Genomic DNA, 18,123 nt, shown 5'->3' with positions numbered 1-18,123 from the left:
GCTACCCCTGTGTTAAAGTCTTTATATAGAGTTCCTGTCCTGCCTTCTCATTGGTTGTGAACCCAACCACATGACCGCCTCCTCACGGCCTGTCTGTATAGGCCTCCAGGTTTTCCATGATTGGTATTAAGATTAAAGGCATGTGTATCCAATAATGGCTGTATCCCTGAACACACAGAGACTTACCCAGCTCTGCCTACCAAGTGCTGGAATTACAAGCGTACGCTACCACTGCCCTGGTTTCCTATGGCTTGCTAATAGCTCTGACCCCCGGGCAACTTTATTTATTAACATACAAATAACATTTTAATACAAATAAAATATCACCATACTTGGCTTTATCTGTTTGCGGTTACATGCTGCTCCCTGGATGGTGGGCTGGCATCTCCTGGATCTCTACAGAAGCAGTGATGGGGATAGGATGCAGCTTGTCTTTAATGTTTTCCTGCAGCCAAAGGGTATTCTCTATGCACGCCGGCTGATTCTGCCTGTTCAGAGTTAGCTCCTGAGTATATTTCGGCTCAGAACCTTGGTTTTGAAACTGAACTCATGACGACAACCCAGAATTTCTTCTTTCCTATACCCAAAGGTATAGGAAAGCTTCAACTATACCCAAAATCGATATTGGAGGATTATAACCAGAGGGTCTTGCAGTATATTCAAAACAGGCTTTAACGTTGAGGGATATCCTGCTAGGTGACCCACACAGGGATTTCTGGAGGAGGTCAATTCTGTTAAGAGTCACTGTGATAGTTTTCATAATGTTAATCACTGGCCATAATTTGAAAATAGTAACTGAGTCTGAGAGAGAGCCAACAGCAACATCAAGGTAGGAATTCCTATCCAGGTCCAAGTTCCCAATGATTGAATAGCCAAAGTAAAGTGACGTACCCTCAAGAACCTGTGTTGGTTTGGTATTTATGCCAGTTGGGAATCCATGATAGATAAAAACCTTCCCCAGATCATCATAGGGAGCTCCGACAGCAATATCTGGATAGCCATCTTGATTAATATCTCCAATATTTTTTACTGAAATTCCAAACAGAATCTTTGGTCCCATTAAGATCACTCCATCTGCCATGCTGGTTAATGTAGACATACAAGACTCCCAACTTCACTATCCCTGTCAAAATACTGTTGGGCTCCAATCACTATGTCTTGCCACCCATCTGCATTGAGGTCTACCACTGCCACATCATAGCTAAATGAGGAAGCCATGCCTTCTCCATCAAAGGGAGAAGATGGGCGCACTTCATGTCTCTTTTTTAGCAAAACTACAGCCCCACTGTGTTTGGCTCTTGGAGTACTAGATACAAAAGTGATGTCACCTTTAGAAACATCCCTGAGTCCAATGAAAAGCCTAGACAACTGTTTGCAGGAACAGGAACAAGACTTTGATCATGGTCAGTCTCTCCACCAACTTCATAGGGCCCATCTTCAAAGATGTTCATGTCAAAAAAAAGTGTTATTCTTTTGCTCTACATGAACAATCCCTTTCCAGTTGTAAGTATCCAGGGCTCCAAACACAATGTAATGGAAGTCTTTAGTGAAAGTGGCTGCTACCCCTTGCTGACAAGAGCCAAACTTTTCATGGCCTCTCAATTGGCCATCACAGAAACTCCAGTCTCCACCATCCATATCGTCTTTTCTGTTAATCTGTAATATTCTAAGTTAAATTCAATTCAAGAGAGGAAGAGACAATAGAGGAAACCTAACAGCTATGAAGTTTCCTCTTTCTTGAGAAAACAAATATCAGGTTCTTTCTATTACAATTCAAATATATCAAATATATGCTTGCAGCATTTTAATATGAAAGTATAACATGCCTTATTAGATTTTTGAGTTACCTTAAAAATCAGATCTGAAGGTTATTATGCATCATATCTTGGTAATATTGATTAGCCTCTTCCAGTGTCTTTGGAGAATTCTAATTATTTGCCATTTACAAGAGAGTAACTAGACCAATCTCAAGCAAAGTGACATAAATACAAATACTAAAAATAATGATATAGATTTAACACCATCTGCAATTAACTGAAACATAGATTCATGATTGAATTGTAGAACAGTACAACGTAGACTCAAACTTTACATAAATTGGCAGTTGATAAAAAACTTACAATTTTGATGAAAAATCAAAATGAATAGTTTATATACTTGTTTGCATATAAGACTAATATTTATAAATTTGAAGCACAAAAGCAAGACTAAAATATAATACCTCACAGGAACATTTAAAGAACAGCTTCTTGAAAAACATACTCCATGAACAGATTTTTTTAAAACCCTGCAGGCATTAATTAATTTGAAGATTCCTTAAGGATGCTCAAAACTAAGATATCAGAGTTCAACGAATAGAGGCTCCTTATGCTTTACAAATTTTAGATGGGTGACTTGAGTCAGTATGTTCATATTAGAAACAGTTCTAACTTTAGAAAAAGAATTACACTTATAGAATTAAAATTATCACAGAATGGGAGGAGAAACTGGTGCCAGCAGTTTTGTGTGCAGTGCTGTGAGTCTTGCTGCAGGGAGCTGAGCAGAGAACCTGGGTGAGCTGGGAAACCACAACATGGCTTTAGATGTACACACAAAGATAAAAGCGATCTTGCTCCGGACGTCCCTTTAGGAACACTCGTGAGTACCCTTCCTTGCCCCAGACCCCATCCCTGGGCACCAGCCACTCAAGGGAAGACCTGCCCAACTCGGCCCCAGGTTCTGGCCACCAGGCAGGTTCCCTGCTACCCCACCGGGAAGGATCCCCTTCTCCAAGACCCCTGGCAGGCCCTGCAGTCTCCACGCCCTGCCCCCACGCCCATCCGCCTGAGCCCCAAGCCTCTTCCTGAGACTCAGAGGCCGGCCCCCAGCTCCCATCTTGCTCCGGACTTCCCTTTTGGAACACTGACTTCCCTTTTGGAACACTGGTCTGTCTGAACCAAGTGTGCGGATAAGGCCAAGAACGAACCACAAGGAGATGGGCAGACGTCAAGGCAGAAATATATACAACAAAATGAATAGCAATACAGCATCAACTGGCCCTAGCCCTCCTCCAACACCTAGACCTGAACATCAGAAATTGGAAGAAGCAGAAGAAAACAGCCTTATGAATGACATCATGAAGAAGCTAGAGGCTTGCGTAGAGGAAAAGACAAAAAAATGTGAAGAACGCTGTAAACAACTAGAGGAAAGGGCAAACAAATTAGAAGAAATCAATAAAGTCCTGGAAGAAAACAATAAAATACTGAGAGAAAATCAAGAAAAATCAATGAAACAAATGAAGGAAACAGTCCAAGACCTGAAAAGGGAAATAGAAAAAATGAAGAAGACACAAACAGAGGGAATGCTGGAAATAGAAAATCTGAGAAAACAATTGGGAACTTCAGATGCAATTATAATCAACAGAATGCAAGAGATGGAAGAGAGGATCTCTAGCGTTGAAGATACAGTAGAAGAAATACATTCATCAGTCAAAGAAAACACTAAAGCCAACAAAGTCATGAACCAAAATGTCCAAGAAATTTGGGACACCATGAAAAGACCAAACCTAAGAATAATAGGGGTCGAAGAAGGAGAAGAATACCAACTCAAGGGCACAGAAAATATATTCAGCAAGATCATAGAAGAAAACTTTCCCAACTTAAAGAAGGAAATGCCTATGAAGATACAAGAAGCTTATAGAACACCAAACAGACTAGACCCCCAAAAAAAGTCCCCTCGCCACATAATAGTTAAACAACTAAACGTACAGAATAAAGAAAGAATATTAAGAGCAGCAAAGGAAAAAGGCCAAGTGACATATAAAGGCAAACCCATCAGAATAACACCCGATTTCTCAATGGAGACTTTGAAAGCCAGAAGAACCTGGACAGATGTAATGCAGACACTAAGAGACCATGGATGTCAACCTAGACTAATATACCCAGCAAAACTTTCAATCACCATAGATGGAGTGAACAAGACATTCCATGACAAAGCCAGATTTAAACAATACTTATCCACAAACCCAGCCCTACAGAAAGCACTAGAAGGAAAATTCCAACCTAAGGAAGTCAGATACACCCTCGAAAACACAGGCAACAGATAAAGCCACAGCAGTAAACCCCAACGTATAGAAGTACCCACACATCACCACCAAAAAATAACAGGAATGAACAATCACTGGTCATTAATTTCCCTCAATATCAATGGACTTAATTCACCTATAAAAAGACATAGGCTTACAGAATGGATACAAAAGCAGGACCCATCTTTCTGCTGCATACAAGAAACACATCTCAAATTCAAAGATAGACACTACCTAAAAATAAAAGGCTGGGAAAAGACTTTCCAATCAAACGGTCTTAAGAAACAAGCGGGTGTAGCCATCCTGATATCCAGCAAAATAGACTTCAAACTAAAATCAATCAAAAGAGATCAAGAAGGGCATTACATACTCATCACAGGAAAGATCCACCAAGATGAAGTCTCAATTCTGAATATTTATGCCCCAAACACAAGGGCACCCACATATGTAAAAGAAACATTACTAAAGCTTAAATCACATATAAAACCCCACACATTAATAGTGGGAGACCTCAACACCCCACTTTCACCACTGGACAGATCTCCCAAATTGAAACTTAACAGAGAAATAAAGGACTTAACTGATGTCATGACTCAAATGGACTTAATCGATATCTCCAGAACATTCCATCCTAACAAAAAAGAATATACCTTCTTCTCAGCACCCCATGGAACCTTCTCTAAAATTGACCACATACTTGGCCACAAAACAAATCTAAACAGATACAAAACAATTGGAATAACCTCCTGTGTTCTATCAGACCACCATGGTCTAAAGTTGGATTTCAACAACAACAAAAACTACAGAAAACCTGCAATCTCATGGAAACTGAATAATTCCCAACTGAATCACCAATGGGTTAAGGAAGAAATAAAGAAAGAAATTAAAGACTTCCTAGAGATCAATGAAAATGAAGACACCACATATCCAAATTTATGGGACACTATGAAAGCAGTACTAAGAGGGAAATTCATAGCACTAAATGCCCACATAAATAAGTTGGAGAAATCTCACACTAGAGACTTAACAGCATACCTGAAAGCTCTAGAACAAGAAGAAGCACAGTCTCCCAGGAAAAATAGACGCCAAGAAATTATCAAAGTGAGAGCTGAAATCAATAAAATAGAAACAAAGAGAACAATACAAAAAATTAATGAAACAAAGAGTTGGTTCTTTGAGAAAATCAACAAGATAGACAAGCCCTTATCCAAACTAACCAAAAGACAGAGAGAGAGCATCCAAATCAACAAAATCAGAAATGAAAAGGGGGACATAACAACAGACATTGAGGAAATCCAGAGAATTATCAGGTCATACTTCAAAAACCTCTATTCGACAAAACTGGAAAACCTAAAAGAAAAGGATAACTTTCTGGATAGGTACCACATACCTAAGTTAAATCAAGACCAGATAAACTATTTAAATAGTCCAATAACCCCTAACGAAATAGAAACAGTCATTAAAAGTCTCCCAACCAAAAAAAGCCCAGGACCAGATGGTTTCAGCGCAGAATTCTACCAGATCTTCAAAGAAGAGTTAATACCAATACTCTCTAAATTGTTCCACACAATAGAAACAGAAGGAACATTACCAAACTCCTTCTACGAGGCTACAATTACCCTAATTCCTAAACCAAACAAGGATACAACAAAGAAAGAGAACTACAGACCGATCTCCCTCATGAACATTGATGCAAAAATACTCAATAAAATACTGGCAAACAGACTCCAAGAACACATCAAAACAATTATCCACCATGATCAAGTAGGATTCATTCCAGGGATGCAAGGGTGGTTCAACATACGAAAGTCCGTCAATGTAATACACCATATAAACAAACTCAAAGAAAAAAACCATATGATCATCTCACTGGATGCAGAAAAGGCATTTGACAAAATCCAACACCCCTTCATGATAAAGGTATTGGAGCGATCAGGAATACAGGGAACATACCTAAACATAATAAAGGCAATTTACAGCAAGCCAACAGCCAACATCAAATTAAATGGAGAGAAACTCAAAGCAATTCCACTAAAATCAGGAACGAGGCAAGGCTGTCCACTCTCCCCATACTTATTCAATATAGTACTTGAAGTTCTAGCCAGAGCAATAAGACAACATAAGGAGATTAAGGGGATACAAATTGGAAAGGAAGAAGTCAAGCTTTCCCTATTTGCAGATGACATGATAGTATACTTGAGCGACCCCAAAGATTCCACCAAGGAACTGATACAGCTTATAAACACCTTCAGCAACATAGCAGGATACAAGATCAACTCAAAAAAATCAGTAGCCCTCCTATATACAATGGACAAAGAAGCGGAGAAGGAAATCAGAGATACATCACCCTTTACTATAGCCACAAACGACATAAAATACCTTGGGGTAACACTAACCAAGCAAGTGAAGGACCTATATGACAAGAACTTTAAGTCCCTGAAAAAAGAAATTGAAGAAGATGTCAGAAAATGGAAAGATCTCTCATGCTCATGGACAGGCAGGACTAACATAGTAAAAATGGCAATCCTACCAAAAGCAATCTACAGATTCAATGCAATCCCCATCAAAATACCAACACAATTCTTCACAGACCTGGAAAAAATAATACTCAACTTCATATGGAAAAACAAAAAACCCAGGATAGCCAAAGGAATCCTGTACAATAACACAACTTCTGGAGGCATCACGATCCCTGACTTCAAGCTCTACTATAGAGCTACAGTAATAAAAACAGCTTGGTACTGGCATAAAAACCGACATGTGGACCAATGGAATCGAATTGAAGACCCTGACATTAATCCACACACCTATGAACATATAATTTTTGACAAAGAAGCCAAAAGTGCACAATGGAAAAAAGAAAGCATCTTCAACAAATGGTGCTGGCAAAACTGGATATCAACATGTAGAAGGCTGCAAATAGATCCATATCTATCACCGTGCACAAAACTTAAGTCCAAGTGGATCAAGGACCTCAACATAAATCCAGCTACTCTGAACCTGCTAGAAGAGAAAGTAGGAAGTAGTCTTGAACGCATTGGCATAGGAGACTACTTCCTAAATAGAACACCAGTAGCACAGACTCTGAGACAAACAATCAATCAATGGGACCTCTTGAAACTGAGAAGCTTTTGTAGAGCAAAGGATACGGTCAACAAGGCAAAGCGACAGCCTACAGAATTGGAAAAGATCTTCACCAACCCCACATCTGACAGAGGACTGATATCCAGAATATATAAGGAATTCAAGAAATTAGACATCAAAATGCCCAACAGTCCAATTAAGAAATGGGCTATAGAGCTAAACAGAGAATTCTCAACAGAGGAAACTCAAATGGCCGAAAGACATTTAAGGAACTGCTCAACATCAAAACAACTCTGAGATACCACCTTACGCCTGTCAGAATGGCTAAGATCAAAAACACTGAAGACACCTTATGCTGGAGAGGATGTGGAGCTAGGGGAACTCTCCTCCACTGCTGGTGGGAATGCAAGCTTGTACAACCACTTTGGAAATCAATATGGCGCTTTCTTAGAAAATTGGGAATCAATCTCCCCCAAGATCCAGCTATACCACTCTTGGGCATATACCCAAGAAATGCTCAACCACACCATAAGAGCACTTGTTCAGTTATGTTCATATCAGCATTGTTTGTAATAGCCAGAACATGGAAACAACCCAGATGCCCTTCAACTGAAGAATGGATAAACAAAATGTGGTACATATACACAATGGAATACTACTCAGCAGAGAAAAACAATGGCATCATGAGGTTTACAGACAAATGGATGGATCTAGAAAAAATCATCCTGAGTGAGGTAACCCAGACTCAGAAAGACAAACATGGTATGTACTCGCTCATAGCAAGATACTAGACGTGAAACAAGGATGACTTGTCTGCTACTCACATCACCAGGGAGGCTACCTGGAAAACAGGACCCCAAGAAAGACACAGGGATCACCCAATGACAGAGAAATGGAATGAGATCTACATGAACAGCCTGGACATGAGTGGCGGTAATGAAAGGCGAGGGTTGAGGGAAAGAGAGCTTGGGGGAGCGGGAGATTCCAGCTGGATCAACAACAGAGAGGGAGAACAAGGAATAGGAGACCATGGTAAATAAAGACCACATGAGAATAGGAAGAAGCAAAGTGCTAGAGAGGCCCACAGAAATCCACAAAGATACCCACACAACAGACTGCTGGCAGTGGTCGAGAGACAGCCCGAACTGACCTACTCTGGTGATGGGATGGCCAAACACCCTAATTGTTGTGCTAGAAACCTCATCCAACTACTGAGGGATCTGGATGCAGAGATCCATGACTAGGCCCCGGGTGGATCTCTGGGAGTCCAATTAGCGAGAATGAGGAGGGTTTATATGAGCGAGAATTGTTGAGACCAAGGTTGGATAAAGCACAGGGACAAATAGCCAAATGAATGGAAACACATGAACTATGAAGCAATGGCTGAGGGGTCCCCACTGGATCAGGCCCTCTGAATGGATGAGACAGTTGATTGGCTTGATCTGTTTGGGAGGCATCCAGGCAGTGGGACCAGATCTTGTGCTCATTGCATGAGTTGGCTGTTTGAAACCTGGGGCCTATGCAGGATTGTTTGGCTCGGCCTGGGAGGAGGGGACTAGACCTACCTGGACTGAGTCTACCAGGTTGACCTCAGTCTGTGGGGAAGGCTTTGCCCTGGAGGAGATGGGAATGGGGGGGGGGGTTGGGGAGAAGGTGAGGGGGACGGGAGGGGGGAGAACAAGGGAATCCGTGGCTGATATGTAGAACTGAATTGTATTGCAAAATAAATTAATAAAAAAAAAAGAAATAAAAAGAAAAATTATCACAGAATGAATATAGTCTATCAATTGCATTTCTAAAGCATAATTTACACTCAGATATAAAAATTGTAATGGCCCATGACCATATAATGGACAAAAATCTGTGGAAGCATTGTTATGTGTTTTATGCTTTACTTTTTGAAAAGTCTTATGCAAGAAATAATAAATACTGAGCCAGTATATACAAGGTAAGTATGAAAAACAAGTATTTGTATTGTTAATATATTTTTGTTCTAGAAAAATTATGAAGAAAATGATTCTTTATACAGAATACATTTAGAGAACTATGTCATAAAGGTAAGCATATACATGTAAACCACATATATTAAGAAAAATAAAGTGAGAATATAACTAATAAAATTTGAAAAGGGTGTGATGAATAAGTGTGATTCAAATGAAAATACATTACTTGTTAATGGTTTGGGTAAGTACCATATATAATAGAGAACAAAACTTCAAAATATGTGTGTTCACTAGGGATATTGATCAGCAGTTATGTTGTTTATTGTATCTTCACCTGTTTGTGTATTGGAGTAATACTTGCTTTTGGAATGATCCTCCTGTTTTTTTTTTTTTGTTCTTTCTTTTTTTTCTTTATTGTTTTAAGAGTCTAAGAAAGACTGGTTATAATTCTCTGAAAGACTGGTAGAGTTATACTTGGAATCAACCAGGGTCTGGACAAACAATACAGAATGTTTATATTCAGAATTTTCTTTGCTTACAAAGTGTATATATACAATATATTGTAAAAGACTGGTTTTGCTTCCATCCCTTCAATAACTCTGTTCATTCTTTTGCATGATGCCTTTACTGTTTTATAAGAATTACATTCCATAATCTCTTAGTCACTTCAAATTAATGTGGTGTGTGTGTGTGTGTGTGTGTGTGTGTGTGTGTGTGTGTGTGTTTAATAATGATGAAGTTATGTTCACTCTTACCTACAAGATTTCATGAATGTTGTCGAATACATAGCATCATGTATCAATTCTTACAAAAGGTTCACCGGTCATAAAAATAGCATGCACTTTACTATGCAAATACTTTATTACCTAATTTTAGCAGCCACTGAGTTATTTACTTTCATTCTGTATAGCATTTTCTATTTTCCTACTGATACTGTACAATGGTAGTCTTATATGGTCTTTTATGAAATTGGTTTTATACCTTAGTGTATATATTTAAGATTTATTTATGCCATTACATTTTTTATATTTACCTTTAAATTGTATTCTACTGTATGTTACATAAATTTATTTGCCCAGTAACCTAATAATGATATTTTGATTGCTTCTCTTTTCAAAGATGATATAAATAGCTCCAGTGAATTGTAAATAAGATATATTCTGGTGATATGTATTATCAAATCAGCATTACTTAACAGATTGTTAAGCCAGGTATTAATATTTACTTAACTTAATGAGAATCTGCCAAACAAAATTTCTAAGACTACTGATTATATATATATTCATGATTTTGAATACCGATGTAAAATTAATTTAGATACCATGTTCTATATCACTGAGAGTAAGTAGCATTCATACTGTAGCTTCTTTTGTATTTTAAACACTCTAATAGTTGTGTAATGCTATCTCACTTCTGTCCTATTTCACATTTATCTAATGGCAACTGGTGTTTATGACATGAGTATCTGTGTCCTTTGAAAACATTTATGTAACAGGTCTTAGCTCTTAAAATGGTGTAATTAAGAAGAGATGAGATCATGAGTCAGACGCATGAAGGCATTGATCTCTTACAAGAAGGAACAACAGGAAACTTGGTGTCTGTATTTCAAATGCTTTAAAAGGGAGACAAAAGACATAAATCTAAAATCCATGAGCAGTCATTATCTGGAAGCTGTCTTAGACCTTACTTTACCTTGGGATTCTCAACTCTTGATGTTAATTATATAGTAGTAGTTCACTATGAAAGTATATAGTAGTTATATATCAATGTAAATAATAAGGCATCCAATACACATTACATTTTGGCATGTAGAAAATATACATAAGTATACATTTTCCACAATAACTAATAGTTATCACATTATGGCTCATGATGTCTGCAGTTTTGGTGTTGCAGGTATAACTAGCATTAATTATTATTTCCTCAAAGTTTCACAGATCAAAGATTTGTTCTTTCCACAAACCTAAGCAATCACTTTATATGATATGTTTTCTTTGCTTATGAATTCAAGAGCTTTCAACTATTTAAAACAATTTACATCTTCACATTCTAATAGCTGAATTTCTAGCATTACTAATCCTATGTTTTATAGCCAATATTAAGTAAAATAGGATTATGTGATCATCATCACTGCGGCAGTGAGCATATCCAGAGACATGGTGGTTCTCTCTGCAAAGGAAATCTAATGTCCCACAGAAAACTAGAGATAGTAAAGATGTCAATATGCAGCTAAGGAAGATTAATAATTTAAAATTCATGAATAGTTTCATTAGTTTTCCATTTAATTTATTTGTACTTGTGAAATGAGGCAACTAAAACCATAAAAAGTGAAGCCACAGACAGAGTACATCTGTGAAGTTCTGTGATGTAAGCAAATGAGCATTTAATATTTGCTAAGGCAGCCTTGGTGAGGACATGTGTTCAATATTAATAATAGGCCATTTTCACAAGTTCATTTTCTTTGATAGCATCAACTTTTATATAATTATCCATCTTATTGGGTTGTTTTCTTACATTTTTACTTACTTTTATATTCACATATAGTTTCTTACTGAATATTTACTCTGGAAATGTTATCTCATTCTGTTGCTTTTCTTTTACCCTTCACCCTTCTAAAGCAGAATTTACAATTGTAATGAAATAAAATAAGTCAGTTTTCTCATCTGCTGAAAATTCCTTAGGTATTGAATCTAGAAATCAGTAACCAAATGTGAGGTCACATAGACTTTCTCCACTGTCATTTTCTAGGATATGCAAGAGCTTTGTCCTTTATATACAAATAAACACCATGAGCACATTTTCCACAAAATATGTGCTGTACAGAGGGTCATTTTTTTGTTTTGTTTTTTTGCTTATGAGCATGTAAATATTCCTAAAAGAATATTTAAAAGACTGTTCTTTATTCCATTGAAAAGTCTTTTAACCATTGTCAGTCAAACATTTCTTGATTAATGTTCATCTTTATCTGCTTCTGTAATATCTGTTTTGGTCTATCACCTCTGTGACTACACTGTATTCTTTTCAATTGATTCATTTTGATATTTCCTATAATTCTATAATTTAGGTTGGATGGATTGTCATTTTAAAGTATTTAAATATTTTTGTTTAATGTATGTGGCTGTGGTATATGAACACATTTCAGTGAGTATGCTTAAGTATATGTGTATGAATGAGAATGTTAAATTCAATGTTAATATCAAGTGTCTTCTTCCATTCTTTCCATCTTATAATTTGAAGCATGTTCTTGGAACTACCATGTTGGACCATGGTCTTTCTGAGATTCTACTGTTCCTGTTACCCCAGGCCTATGAATACAGATATGTGTTATGATGTCAAGATTTCAATATTGTTCCAGGGAAACTATATTTATATTCTCAAGTTCTATGTCAGGCATTTTTTCCACTGAGCTATCGCTCCAGACATTAGTTTAAAATTCCCAAGTATTTTAAAGTTTCTGTGAACATAGTCTATGGTGTTTGCTCTATGTAAAGTCTAACAGATACTGTGTGTCTGAGACTGGCTCCCCTCATTGGATTGCACATAACAATACTTACAGTTTTTCCTTTTATTGAAATCAGATTATTTCCTCTCATAACATATCTTAATTACAGTCCCCCTCCTCTATTCTTCCCAGTCCTCCCCACTTCCACTATGACCTAAATTTACCTCCTTTCTGTTATAAGAAAACAAACAGGCTTCTAAGGATAATTAATATAATAATATAATATAAAAGATAAAAAACTAACACATTGGCATAGGACAAAACAAACAAAAGGAAAAGACCCTAAGAAAAGGCACAACAAGCAAACAAACAAACAAAGTCATTCAACCCTCAGGAGAACTTGTGGGCACCCAACCCTGCAGCAGCCCAGGCACAGAATGAAGGTTATGAGTAGACCCGCCCCAACATCCCCTATCAATCATCTGCTGGAGCATGTGCAGGAACCTGACCTGCAGACCCAAACCTGGAGGACCTCCCCAACACAGGGCAATAGCAGGATATCCAAGAAGAGGTCCAGTGAATGTCCAACATCGACAGTATAATAGAAGTAAGAGGCCTCCAACCAGACCAATGACTCAACACTTGGAAGTAAAGATACAGGCATATAAGGGCTTGCTGCATGACTCACTGTGTCAAACTCCAGCTTCTATGATGAGATTTTTAGTTTTTTCCCTTTCTTCTCTTAAATTTTGTTTTATTGTGGGAGAGTGGGTGCAGGGGTGGAGGCAGATGTACAGGGACAGGGAAATGAATGGCATCAAGATACATGATGTAAAAGACACATAGAAATAATAAAAAAGAGAAAGAGAGAAAAAAGAATCACATAAAAACACCACGTTGGAAGGCAAAGGACCCATAGGATAAAAAAAAAAGAAGAAGAAGAAAAAGTAAAGCTAAAAATAGTAAAGTAACATTTTACGAAAGAAAAAGCCCTGCATGATATTATGTGACAAGAAACCTCCAAAGATAACTTTGAGTTCATTTCCTGTTGTCAATTTCCTGCTGGACATGTGACCTACTCCAAGATTAGTTTTTTCCCTAGTGAGACTCCCTTGGAAAAGATTAAATTTTTATTTGGAAGTGGTTAACAATTGGATATCATTTCTAGATTAGGGAATGGGGCTTGTACCCACTTCTTTCAGTTCTAGGAACTCATCTGGTACAGACCAGTGAAGGCCCTCCTCAGTCTCTGTGGATTTATATGTGTGTTGATTCTGTTGATTAAGAGGATATTAGCCAGGCGGGGGTTGGTGCATATCTTCAATCCCAGCAGTCCAGGAGGCAGATCTAGGCAGATCTCTGTGAGTTCAAGGCCAGCCTGGTCTATAGAGCGAGATCTAGGACAGGCACCAAAACTACACAGAGAAACCCTGTCTCGAAAAACCCAAACAACCAACCAAACAAACAAACAACAAAAAAAGAGGGTCTTGTTTATTTGGTGTCTTTCATCCCTTCTGACTCTTATACTCTTTAAGCCTCCTCTTCCATAGGATTCACTGAGCCCTGAGTGAGTAATTTGATGCAGATATCTAGTCTAGGGCAAAGTGTTCCAAGGACTCTCACTCTGCATATTGTCTGGTAGAGTCACTGTATTTGTTCCCATCTCCTGCAGCAGGAGGAACTTTCTCTGACGCTGGATGTGCAAGGCACTGATCTGTGAGTATAGGAGAATGCCATCAAAAGGCGTTTTATTGCTACTGATTTATTTTCACAGTGACTATATAAGTTTGCACACCAACAAGCAGTGGATGAGTACTCCCCTTACTGTATACTCTCAACCACATAAGCTGTCATTTCTTTCCTTGATCTCAGCCATTTTGTCGATGTAAGATAAAATCTCAAAGTCATTTGATTTGCATGTCCTTGATGGCTAAGGGTGCTGAATATTTCTTTATCACTATAGACACTTTTGTCTCTCAATTTAAACTGGAGATATATGTCTCTGATAGTCCACAAATGCCTCAAAAGAGAATCTTCTTATGTTTATTTCTTGCTGTATTTCACTGATACTTTTATTAAGGATTTATAAACTTCATATCCCAGTGGCTGCTGGGATTATAAGGGATTTTCTTTGCAGCTTTAATTGGGTATTGGTCTCTCAAGATATTGTATACATTATTTTTTTTTTGTTTTCCCAGGTGTTACACCCTCCTCCTCCCAGTGCCATACTGCCCCCAATATGCCCTCTCTTTTTATAGCTGCACCAAAATTTCAGATTTTTCTTCCTATTTTAGATTTGGACAATTATGTCCCTTCTTTTATAGGTTAAATTTTCTAAGGAGAAGTATACAGGCATAGTTTCTTATGGACATATTATTTTGGAACATTTATAGTGGAAATAATTTTACTTTATTGCAGGCAAATATGTTCTAGACATTAAATTAAAAGGTTCTGTTGCTGTGAAAGCACAAGGACTACATTATTAAGCTATAAATCTCAGAATTAATAAACAAGATAATGTTTACTGCTAATGGTCAATTAGTATATTATTTTCCTCAGTCATTTCAATGGCTAAAACAAATGTAATTTACTGGTTTCTTCCCATTCTTATAAAAGAACAATAATATCTAAAGATGGAAAGTATTAAATTAAATAAATCTGTTTTGTATGTGCATCTCAGTGTTCCCTGCATTCTAGTTAAGAATTAATAAGTAAAAGAGATCAAGTTGTTATAAGAAAAAATATGTTCCCTTTATTACAGCAGAAATAAAGACATGCCATGATTAGGATTAATATATGTATCACAAAATGTAAAACACACTTTTGTTTCAGATAATTAATGCTATTTTTATGTTTTTCAAAATTCAATTCATAATGTTAACTATTGGTGATTAACTATATGATTAAGACTTTTTATCTGGACTACTGTTGGAAACAACGTGCTACTCAGTATATCCAGGAAGACAAGCAGAAAGATGGGCGGCAGCACATGGCAACAGTGTCAACACATAATGCTTGTGTTGAAGTATTGGGATAAATGTTTAACATCTTAAGACATTCTTTGTAGATTTTTTCTTATTTTATGTCTGAAAAAGAATTTTAACCAAATCTTGAAAACTGAATATGGAATTTTTCTATTTTAAATAACTTAATCACGAAAGGTCAGTATAATTTAATATCTATAAAAATACCTCTAGGAAATTTCCCTGAGGTAATATGAAGTTTTGATGACTTGTTGATAACTCTAGCAAATATAGTGGCAGAACAACACCCAAAAATGCCTAATAGACTATCAGTGAGGTGCTTTCCTTTCTCACCCACCTAGAGTCCTGATCCTCAGCCCGAGCAAGATGAAAGGCCCAATGGGAAACGGAGGGCATGGAATCAAAAGCCTTTTGAATTGCTCTCCAAAGTACTCAGTCAGAAAGCATACAGCTTATGGTACTGTGCATTAGGAAAAAAAAAGTTTGTACAAAAGGATTCACAGAATTTTAGCAAAACAAAACATGACATCATGTGACTCCTGGAGTAAAAACCACCTTATGTGACACAGTTCAGTTAAACTGTTTTCCTTGCTAACAGCCAGCGTGGCATTGCCTTCACATTTTTCTGCATGTGTCTTTGTAGAGAGCTGCAGTATTGTTAAGTCATTGCCATATGATGTTGTGATAAACAGGATTTTGTGCTATTTTTAACTTTATAATACTAGGCACTTGATTGCCACCCTGAAGTAATGTTGGTTTTGAAGTAGAGAAGTTGAGAAAGATGATTCCACTGCAATGGTGAGGTTATGTACATTAAATGGCTAAAATCAATTCTACTTCTTTATGATTAACCTATTTTAATGAGTTCTGTTTATGATTGCGTTCACTGTAATTATTTTATTTAATTGGAAGCAAAGTATTCCATCAAAACAGTATGTTCTTTTAAGTTTTTGAACATTTTGCTCTATAGCCTATGATGACCTGGAACACATTATACAGTCCCAGATGACACTGAACTACCAGAAGTTCTCCTTGTTCAACCTTCTAAGCACTGGTGACACAGGCATAAGTTGTCATGTCTGACTCAAAATGATAAGGAACCCTTACCATAAACAAACAACAAAAGCAATCAAGGAATGCTGAGAGCTAAAGAAAAAGTTTCCACCAAGGAATATCTACCCCACCAATTTATTTTCCAATGACAACTCATTAACCTTGAAACCATGTATACACTAGCAATATTATACAAATTGAGCAGGTTTTATACATATATATGTATATATATATATCACATATATTTAGTATAGCACTTGTTTTTTCTTCATTTTCTGGTTTGTTTTATTACACTAGCATTTTTCATATATTGATTAAATATATATATATATATATATATATCACTTGACTATGTGTCTTCACATCTAAAAATAAATGGAGGAGAGAGAGAGTGAGAGAGAGAGAGAGAGAGAGAGAGAGAGAGAGAGAGAGAGAGAGAGAGAGAGAGACTATGTGTGCTCATTACAAAGGTGAGTGTTCTGTATGAGGGAGAATCAAAATCTAGGGTACTTAATGATCCACCCACTGTCTTCTGAACTACAGCTACAGCATCTTAAGCAATTAGCCAAACACAGAATATTCATGAGGATACCTAGTAGACTGATTTGAATTGCCTCCAAGGACTATTGAAAATGTTTGTGAGGATTATTGTTTTATTTTAAGACTATAATATATACATTTGCATTATTCTACTCTTCCCTTTACTCCCTCTAAATCCTCCAATATACCTCTCTTTCTCTTTCATACTCATGACCTTTTTTATTAATTGTTGTTATTTGCATTTATGTATGTGTGTATATAAGTGTTTTTGAATTTATTCATATATATTCATAAATATGACCTGCCCAGTTTGTACTTCATTTATGTTTTAATATTTAATAAAAACTTGGTCCATAAGAAAGCAAATTCTAAATAACACAGTGTGGTGGTATTGTGTTCCCCAAAATATTGTGCATCCTAATAAACTTATCTGGTGTGAGAGAACAGAACAGCCACTAGATACAGAGGCTTGAAAATGGTGGCACTCATGCCTTTAATCCTAGCCTTCCAGAGGCAGAAATCCCTCTGCATCTCTGTGAGTTCAAGGCCACATTGGAAACAGCCAGGCATGGTGAGACATGCCTTTAATCCCAGAAAGTGAGCCTTTAATCCCAGGAAGTAAGGGCAGAAAGCAGAAACGTATATAAGGCATGAAAACCAGGAACTAGGCTGCTTAAGCTTTCAGGCTTGCAAGAAGCAGTTCAGCTGAGATTCATCTGGATAAGGACTCAGAGGCTTCCAGTCTGAGGAAACAGGATCAGCTGAGGAACTGGCGAGGTGAGGTAGCAGCTGTGGCTTGTTCTGCTTCTCTGATCCTCCAGCATTCACCCCAATACCCAGCTCCAGGTTTGTTTTTATTAATAAGAACTTTTAAGATTCGTGTTACAACACATAGATGTGGGGATGTGGGGTGGCTTGGGAGAGAGGGCTAGGGGGTGGGAGGGGGAAGGATGTGGGATCTATGAGTGGTATGTAGAGTGAGTAGAAAATTTCTTAATAAAAATGAAAAAAAAT

The 18,123-nt window shown here is 37.3% G+C and overlaps 1 pseudogene; it reads right to left on the bottom strand.

Moving 5' to 3' along the window:
• Positions 1–352: 352 nt before the first annotated feature.
• The window catches only part of LOC128106587 (integrin alpha-6-like), a 34,306-nt pseudogene continuing 16,535 nt past the window's right edge, over positions 353–18,123 (bottom strand).

This window comes from Peromyscus californicus, unplaced genomic scaffold, assembly GCF_007827085.1.
Source record: "Peromyscus californicus insignis strain IS unplaced genomic scaffold, ASM782708v3 Scaffold_9__1_contigs__length_137607984, whole genome shotgun sequence".
NCBI lineage: Eukaryota > Metazoa > Chordata > Mammalia > Rodentia > Cricetidae > Peromyscus > Peromyscus californicus.
This window is presented reverse-complemented; position numbering and strand designations above follow the sequence as displayed.